This window comes from Pinus tabuliformis, chromosome 6 (genome assembly GCF_031772625.1).
Source record: "Pinus tabuliformis cultivar Carrire ecotype Pingquan chromosome 6, CPIR1, whole genome shotgun sequence".
Lineage (NCBI taxonomy): Eukaryota > Viridiplantae > Streptophyta > Pinopsida > Pinales > Pinaceae > Pinus > Pinus tabuliformis.
The window spans coordinates 1521061051-1521071121 of record NC_142292.1 but is presented as its reverse complement, the minus strand read 5'-3'; the positions used below and the strand labels follow the sequence as shown (position 1 = coordinate 1521071121).

At 46.8% G+C, this 10071-nt stretch overlaps 1 pseudogene; it reads right to left on the bottom strand.

Moving 5' to 3' along the window:
• Nucleotides 1-1174: 1174 nt before the first annotated feature.
• Nucleotides 1175-9501, bottom strand: LOC149264489 (phospholipase A1-Igamma1, chloroplastic-like; annotated as a pseudogene).
• Between the last annotated feature and the right edge of the window lie 570 nt (nt 9502-10071).

Below are 10071 nucleotides of genomic sequence, written 5' to 3'. Positions count from 1 at the left end.
GCCAAAATTAGAACGAACTCTCATGAGCTCCATAGTGAAAAAGGTTGTTGGGCAATTCCTAAAACACCATGGATGGAAAGGTTCTGTGATCTCTATGAGAATACGAACATCGAGGATGAAAATCACTTCCTCCTAAAGTGCCCCACATATAACCACATTAGATCTCAGTTTCAAAATCTTTGTTGCAATACTGACCTTCCTAGCCTTTTACATTGTCAAAATTACAGTGAGCTTGGAAGACTTCTCTCCAAGCTTTTTGAGCATAGGAATAAAATCTATTTTAATTATATTTACACCAAGAATATAAAAATTAACTTATATAGAAATAGTTTGATGTTCTAATTTTAAAAAATAAATAAACATTCTCATTACTAATATACCATATATATTATTAACATTATACAATAATAAATTTAATATTCAATATGTGTCATTAACATTCTACAATAATAAGTTGATTGGTCTCATCAATAAGAACTCTATCTCTTTTTCAAATTTTCCATTTTGGTCCACCCAACTTTGTTCTGAAAACTTCAACATATATAAATAACAAATATCCTCGTTATATTTTGTTTTGAAGCATTCATGATGTGATGCTTATGTAGTTGCAACAGAGTTCCAGTGTTGCTATCGACTTACGACTGTGTTCAATATATCCAATCAATAGATTTCTAAGTTGTAGGGCTTGAGAAAAACTACATACAACAGAGTTCCAGTGTTGTTATCGACTTACGACTGTGTTCAATATACCTAATCAATAGATTTCTAAGTTGTAGGGCTTGAGAAATGTTTTTCCAATTGTTCCCCATATGGATTCTATTGATAAAATTCTATTATGGGATACAGACCTAAGGTCTTAACCTATTAAGCGTTTTGAAATTTGTTGACTAATATTTTCATTTTATTTATTTTCAAACATCAAAATCACTATTTTGATATAATATACTTCCAAATCATTATAACACTTACAGCACAGGGTTCTCATTATATGGTTGTTTAGTTTATCTCGTTGACTTGATGATGGATTTATCCCTTCCTACTTTACTATTTACACAATTCCCTTTTGAACTTGACAATACAAGGTCAGATTCGATAGAGAGATCAGTTTCTACGTTAGAAAACCTTTTCTTTTTTTTAATTCAACAATAAATGATCCAGAATCAATAGTAAGTAACTGTATTTGCGATTACCGAATCAGGGTGGATTTTTCCCTTAATAAGGCTTTGAAGCGGTTTGAAATCTAAATAAACTCTGCGACACTACACTGCAGATGCCCGATGGCCAATATTAATAGTGACGCCGTGGACCCCTTTAATGTGATCGAGTGACTCGTGGTGATCTGTATGCGACTCTTCGATGATTCTGCTTCTCTCCGGCTGAACCCACCGACCCTCGGAGTTCTGGATCAATCCTTTGTTAGAGTCTTGTTTCCAGAAGGGAGGAACTAGGTAGTCGTCCTTCAGGAAATCGCACGCCTTATTCACCAGAGCCGGATCGCGGCGAGAAGACAGATAGAAGCGCTGCCCTCGCCCATGGTATCCGTCCAGCAGGTGGAGATAAGCCTCCAGATTATGAAAGCACGACGGATCATTCGTGGGCTTCAGGAACGGAGAATGCATGTGATCAAGAGCCAGCTCCACCCCAGCGTGACAGTAACTCCACGGAAGCTTATGGATCCACCGCTTCATCATCTGCAACTTTTCGTTGAACAGAATCCCGGGGACCTTCGGCACACTGTCGTGTACATTCACCACTCTCAGAAACTTGAGTCCCAGCTCCTCGCATCGATCCTTGAATGCTGCGTTGCCCACCCTCGGCCCTACGAACGAGAACACCGTTGTCGGAATCGACTCCACCTGATCGCCGTTCCCCGAGCGGTTCAACCCCAACTCTGCGATATCGTATGCGCTAAGCATCGCGAGCGCGCTCCCCAGGCTGTGGCCCGTGATCGTTATGCTCAACTTCTCGCCCCCTGTATTTCTGCAGCAAACGCCTCAACTCCGAGAGGACTTGATCCCGTGCACTGCTTTTACAAAACCGACAGTCGTGTTCCCTGACCGTATACATATTCAGGAATCCTGCCTCCACCTTCACGTCAGGGTGGGGATGCACGTTGTTCAATTCTGCGGGTCTCAGATAATCCATGAGGTCTGCGATCCACTCCAGATTCGTCACTGTTCCTCTCCACGCGAATACGATATCTCGCTGCCCGAGCCTTTTTGTAAGGCCTTTGGAGTTGTGCGGCGGTTGGGCACCGGGCGACCGGGCGCGCGCGCACGACGGGCGCGTGTTGGAGGTGCGACGGGCGGTTGTGCGACCGAACGGAGGAGCGACCAACCGGGCGTGCGATGGATATGCGACGATAAGTGCGAGCTTGGTGATGAACGACCAAGTGTTGTGCGTGCTTATACCCATGCCTTGGAATGTTTGTGGTGGAGGGTTGGCCGACCAGCGATGAGGGTGTGGCCGACTTGTGGAACGCCCGAACGATGCGAGTATGGGGTGTGTGGGCGGTCGGCTGGGCAGCCCACCCACACACGAAGGAGGTGTATATATGTTGGACATTGGAGCGTTCAAACCAACCAACGAACTTCGCACTTCTCATACGCACTTCGCTCTTGGAGGAGAGACACTTGTGCGCAGGTTTGAGGAGAGATGAGCGCATAGCTCATGCGCTCTCCTTGGTAGAACGCACTTGGTGGAAACGCTCTTGGTGAGAGGTGAACGCGTTGGGCAAGACGTGCCCGGGTTGATTGTGCGGAGGTGTTGTTGTGCCGAGACTTGGTGAGGGTGTCTTGGTGGCTCGGGTGAGCGCCCGCCCATCGTGCAAGTGTGCACGAAGAATTGTTGAAGTGTTGGGTTGTGAACGGAGGTGTGTCTTGGTTGGAGGCGCCCGTGTGTGGCGACTTGGAGGCGCGCCCAAGTTGGGCAAACGACACGATCATGAGACGAAGGTTGGAACCGGAGGTCGTAGAGTTGGGCAGGCGGTACTACGTGTTGTTCACACGATTTGGGCATTTGTCAAGAGTTGGCAAGTGGGACTGCGTGTGGGCAGGTGTACACGGTTTGGGCGTTTGCAACCAAACGAAGAGCGAACTGGTGAAGACGTGCGACGAGGTGAACGACGGGTTGGTGAGTCGTGCGGCGACCGTGCGGAGGTGCCGACGAGCTGGGCAACTGAGTTTGCCGAAGTTGGAAATTTGGATAAGTATAAATTTGGGGTTTTCCAAGGACTTATTCTATACTTTGTAAAAGTGGAAAAATTATATATATTGATATTCGGGCATACTCATATTGCAAGGAGTTGCCCCTCCCTTTATACTGTTGTGCATTTCTCTTATATAATGTTGTTGATAATGAATGTGTGTGGGTGTTCATTGGTATAAAGGCACATTAATAATACTTGGTAACGAAAATAAAACTAAGTATGGAATGTTAAGGCGTAGTCCACGAACATAAGTATTGGTGAAAAGAAAGTGTTCGATGGTGCCGCACTTCGCTATAAGCAGTTAAAAGACTACCGTAGGTGTAGGGGCGTGACAGTTGGTATCAGAGCCGATTCAGGGTTGAAGAAGCTTGACGAAAAGCTGATACCAACCTTGACAGTTGGTATCAGAGCTAGTACGTGACGAAGTGCAGGTGTGGATGCACTTGATAGTTGATGACAGTGGAAGCAGGTACTTGCAGGCGAAGGAAGCTAGTTTCACATACAAGTGGAACAAGGGCCGGTTCATGGTTGCAGGGAACTTGGTGAAGTTGGTGAATGGTGAAACGGGTTTAGCAGAGGTGAAGCTCAGTGCTTGGGCCAAGCTGAATGACAAGGCATGGCAAGTTTGGAAGAATGCAAAGGGAAGCTCTTGCTTACCTTATACAGGTTGAAGAGGTTGAAAGAAGAGAATCCCCAGATTCGAAAGGAACTTGAAGTCTTGGAAAAGAATGTTGAAGACGAACTTCTTCAACTTGGTTGGACAATGGAGCAAGATGAAGTTGCAGATTGTGCTATCAAGGAAGAGGAAGCGGTGATGTTGAAAATGTTGCGGATATGACAACGATGGAGGATGAACTTGACATTGATCAAGTTGGACCAAGATCGTGCGGTTTGCAGACATGGATGAATGAGGATACTCATTTGGAGGAGCCTCATGATGATGATGATGAAGTAAGTATTGATACTTGTGTTTCACTTGAGCATTTGGTAGATGGACCGTATGCAGGGAAGGGCAAAGACAATTTGCCAATGCTAGGGAGCATCTTACCATGGATGTCTATGATGAGACCTTGTATGGAGAAGCAAGGATTGTTGACTGTTGCAGGACTTGTTAGAGTTGTTTGTGACCTTATGGTAGAAGGTGCAAAGGCCCATGACAAGGGAGGAACATAATGATCGTTGTGGATGAATGGGTCATGCTTTAGCCATATGGAAGATTGGCTAAGTGCCCGGCATGACTTGTGGACACATTGGAGTAGGGCACACACTTGAGGTATGATGTTACTTAGGTGGACTTCTCATGGCCGAGACCAAGAGCAAGTCTTGGTGAAACCTTTAGTGGGGAAGCTATGATGGAAGGGACTCGTGATGTGATGATGATGATATGGTTGGGTGACCGAGTTCACTAGAGCGAAGATTGAGACTTGGATGAGGATGATCGATTGTTGTGATGGGTCTACATGGTTGGACCACATGGGCAACTTAATCATGGACATCAGGTTGGAGACATGGAGCATGGCAGTCTTATGCAGGGACATTATGTGGGAGCACTTGTAGAGGTGTCACTTATGGGCATCCAATGAGGAATGCCAAGGCAGGGATGTTGTGCAGATGAATTTGCTGATGTGACATGGAGACTTATTATTTATGAGCCGATGGAGAGGTTGTGCACTTTTGTACAAGAAGGCCATGGATTTGATGAAATTGTGAGCAGACTATGGGGCATTCCTACTACATGGAGAGTTGAGGCATCTTGCAGAGACCTTTAGGCCGAGACTTGTATGCTTGCTGAGATGTTTGTTGGGGATGGTTTATGGAGCTCATGATGACATGAGGTTGTGACTTTTAGGGACTTCATACATGGTAAACTTAGAGGATTTGATGCATTGAGGAGCTGAGGTCAGAGACTTTGATGCAAGATGGGGTGCATACTTTCAAGTGCATGTATGGGAATGGCTTGGAAGAGTGACTTGATGTGGATAATTGATATGAGACACTTTGAAGTGATGGAGTTACAACGATGATGATGCCTTGGTGACTACACTTGGGCATGAGTTGAGCCGAGACTCAACTACCTTTTGACATGGGTACTGATTGATCTATGATCATGGGTAGCACATGGATAGATGAGACAGGTGTATACTTGTTTCTATGGCTGACTTGAGGGATGACACATTGCAGATATGATGGAGGATTCTTCATGGACCTGGATGTGTCACATCGAGAGCCGGTTTGATGAGATGGTCTCTTCATATGGAGGAGATACACATATGAATGATGTTGGAATAGATGTGGCTGATTTCATGTAGCACATTAACACCAAACATCATGGACAGCATGTTGTAGATAGGATGAGGACTACTTCATGGACCTGAGCATGGCTTACACTTGTATGGAGATGGATTCTTGATCGAGTTGAGGATGTAACGAGATATTTTGAGAAACAACTGATGATGACATGTGGATGTTCACTCTCATGATTTGAGCGTGACAGTTGGACTAGCTACCCAACTAGTTCAGACATGGGGGCATGCAGTGTGCAGAGATGTGTTAGCATTATGTTGGAGTATCATGGCAGCAGTTCACATGATGACACATGAGGAGGTCGACATGGGATGTTGCAGTGAGCATGTAGCTTGGATGGAGGGGCCAGCCTTCCATGATGGGGAGCAGCATGTGGAGATTGTGACAGGGTGATCGATGGTCATGGATTGAGATGATCTCTGATGTATGGCATACCGATGAGGTGTATACCTTGGTATGGTTATCTTGGTGACAGATGGTTGCCGAGGCAAGACATGGTGGAGATGGAGTTCTACATATGTTGCAGGGATGTTTGCAGTATGTGGAGGAGTTGACATCATGGATATTGATGATCTTGGTGGATGGCTACCAGGATGGTATGTTGTCGAGGACGAAAACGATTTCAGGTGGAGGAGGATGTAAGGCCTTCGGAGTTGTGCGATGGTTGGGCGCCAGGCAACTGGGATAGTGTGCACGACGGGCGCGTGTTGGAGGTACGACGGGTGGTTGTGCGACCGAATGGAGGAGCGACCAACCGGGCATGCGATGGATATGCGACGATAAGTGCGAGCTTGGTGATGAACGACCAAGTGTTGTGCATGCTTATACCCATGCCTTGGAATGTTTGCGGTGGAGGGTTGGCTGACCAGCGATGAGGGTGTGGTCGACTTGTGGAACGCCCGAACGATGCGAGTATGGGGTGTGTGGGCGGTCGGCTGGGCAGCCCACCCACACACGAAGGAGGTGTATATATGTTGGACGTCGGAGCGTTCAAACCAACCAACGAACTTCGCACTCCTCATAGGCACTTCGCTCTTGGAGGAGAGACACTTGTGCGTAGGTTTGAGGAGAGATGAGCGCATAGCTCATGCGCTCTCCTTGGTAAAACACACTTGGTGGAAACACTCTTGGTGAGAGGTGAACGCGTTGGGCAAGACATGCCCGAGTTGATTGTGCAGAGGTGTTGTTGTGCCGAGACTTGGCGAGGGTGTCTTGGTGGCTCGGGTGAGCGCCCGCCCATCATGCAAGTGTGCACGAAGAATTGTTGAAGTGTTGGGTTGTGAACAGAGGTGTGTCTCGGTTAGAGGCGCCCATGTGTGGCGACTTGGAGGCACACCCAAGTTGGGCAAATGACACGATTGTGAGACGAAGGTTGGAACCGGAGGTTGTAGAATTGGGCAGGCGGTACTACGTGTTGTTCACACGATTTGGGCATTTGTCAAGAGTTGGCAAGTGGGACTGCGTGTGGGCAAGTGTACACGGTTTGGGCGTTTGCGACCAAACGAAGAGCGAACCAGCAAAGACGTGCGACGAGGTGAACGACGGGTTGGTGAGTCGTGCGGCGACCGTGTGGAGGTGCCGACGAGCTGGGCAACCGAGTTTGCCGAAGTTGGAAATTTGGCTAAGTATAAATTTGGGGTTTCCCAAGGACTTAGTCTATACTTTGTAAAAGTGGAAAAATTATATATATTGATATTCGGGCAGACTCATATTGCAGGGAGTTTCCCCTCCCTTTATATTGTTGTGCATTTCTCTTGTATAATGCTGTTGATAATGAATGTGTATGGGTGTTCATTGGTATAAAGGGACATTAATAATACTTGGTAACAAAAATAAAACTAAGTATGGAATGTTAAGGCGTAGTCCACGAACATAAGTATTGGTGAAAAGAAAGTGTTCGGTGGTGCCGCATCTCGCTATAAGCGGTTAAAAGACTACCGCAGGTGTAGAGGCATGACACTTTTGATCTCGTCCTCGTCTGTGGCCATGGCTATGAAGCCCATCCTGTCACGCCCCCAAGCCGACGGTAGTCTTCCAACCGCTCTTAGCGAGGTGCAGCACCACCGAACACTTTCTTTTCACCAATACTTATGTTTGTGGACTACGCCTAATTCACTTTCTCCTACTTAGTTTGTGTTTCGCAACCAAGTATTATTATGTTTATCCTTTATACCAATGAACACCCATACTCATTCATTATCAACAGCAATTATAACAAGAACACAATTGCACAGTATAAAGGGAGGGGCAACTCCCTGAACAATGAGTCTGCCCGAAATATATGTATTATTCAATCTTCAATGTTTACAAGCTTTTACAAGTATACTTGGAAATCCAAGTTTCATACTTAGCCAATTTTACAATCAAGGCAAACCTCTGTTCACCTTCGTGCACACCTTGCACGATGGGCGGGCGCTCACCCGAGCCACCAAGACACCCACGCCAAGACTTGGCACAAACGGGCACTTGCACGATCGTCGTGCACGCCTCAACCAACCCACGGGCACACCTTGCCCAATGCCTTCGCCCAACTCCAAGTGCGAGCTACCTCCGTGCACTAACCAAGTCTTAAGCGCACGAGCTATGCACTCTTCTCCTTGCCTTCCTGCGCACTAGATCTGCGCACTTCTTGTGCGAAGTTGTTGTCGAGTGATTGCTTTTCAAATGCCTCCCAAACGCATTGTTTATATAGCCTTCGTAACATGTGGGTGGGGCTGCCCAGCCGACCACCCAACCATCGTTTACACACCCTCAAGTGCTTGCAAAACATGTCGGCCCGCCCTCCATCATGGGTCGGCCTCCAAATGTCTTGCCCCACGCTCCATGGGGTATAAACTCTCCATCGCTCTTCATTTGTCACTTTGTTTCGTCGCAACTCTGTCGCTCCACCCGCGTGTGCTCCAACTCGCCTGTCCACCCACGCGCGCCCGTCGTGTGCCTCAACTCGCCTGTTCACCCACGCGCCCGTCATGCGCTCCAACTCGCCGTTCACCCGCGCGCACCCATCGTGCGCTCCGGCTCGTCGCATACCCGGGCTGCGCCTGATCTGCCCGGCGCCCAAATGCGTCGCACACCCGAGGACTTTACACATCCAGTTGGCGTGCCCGGTCTGTGCGGCGCCCAAACGCGTCGCACACCAGAGGACCTTACACATCCAATTGGCGTGAGTACTCCACGTCTTCTGCACTTGAGGCTTCTGGAAAACCCGAGGGAGATTGATGTTGGAAGTGGCATAGAGATACTTGGTCACTTTGTAGCCGTAATCGGACATCCCAACGCCATGGAAGAGCTGCCTGAAATGATACTTGCAGCTACCACAGTATTTGGAGAAGGGGTCGAAGTCGAAAGCTTCATAACAAGCCTGGGCGAACTCTCCATACCTGATGATTTCCTTTCGCAATATGTCGTCCATGGGATCAAGCAGTCCTTCCCAGTTTCTGGCCCCCTGGATCTCCCCCCATATGTCTGCCAGTTCTCTCTTGGGCGTCGACGCCTTAGAGATCTTTGTCTCGTTTTTCTCTTCGATGTGTGGTGCGTCCAGCGTGGTTGTCAGGGACTCAACCGCCCCACTTCTGATGGGCAGCGCCCTTCTTTTGATGGCTGTCGGGTCGCGACGACAACTAGTCTGCTTCCTGAAATGATTAACCGGATGCTGATCACGCAAAAACTAGCGTATGCAGGGTGTCCGCAAAGTGCGATGGATAAAGCTGGGTATGGCAGCATAACATTCCAAGGTTCGAAACCATAGAAATCCCGGAAGCGGAAGGTAAAGCCGCAAGGAAAGAGGTTGTAAGCAATGCCGGGGAATTCATGGCTGCAACCGAAGAACAGATGTTTGAAGAGGAGCAGCAGCAGAAAAGAAAACCAGGGAATGGAATGGGATGACAGGGTTGAGGAACCAACTTATTTATTCTACACATCGCCGCGTTGGGACGTTGATTTCTAAACACGAGATTTGCGTGTATGTCAAAACTTCCAGTTCGGGTCATCGTATATCGTTTTGATTTGTCCTACAATTTCATCTACTTTTGATTTCTCCTCACCTGGAATCTCATCTACTTTTGACCATCCTCCTCCTACAAATTACCCTTAAAACACAAGCGTTTGTAAAGTCATTGTGGGCACTCTCACATATTCTTCGTCGATTGATATGTTTTACCCAACAACATCACTGAGTTTATTTATGTATTTCGATTTTCTAAGTTGTATGTTGTTTCAAAGATTCCCAAAAAAGAATTAGTTTGACCATCTTACAATTTACAAAAAATTTCTCCGAAAATATAATTTCAGATACATTTAGATAAAATTGTCCTACAATATCTACTTTTGATTTGTCCTACAATTTCATCTACTTTTGATTTCTCCTCACCTGGAATCTCATCTACTTTTGACCATCCTCCTCCTACAAATTACCCTTAAAACACAAGCGTTTGTAAAGTCATTGCGGGCACTCTCACACATTCTTCGTCGATTGATATGTTTTACCCAACAACATCACTGAGTTTATTTATATATTTCAATTTTCTAAGTTGTAGGTCGTTTCAAAGATTCTCAAAAAA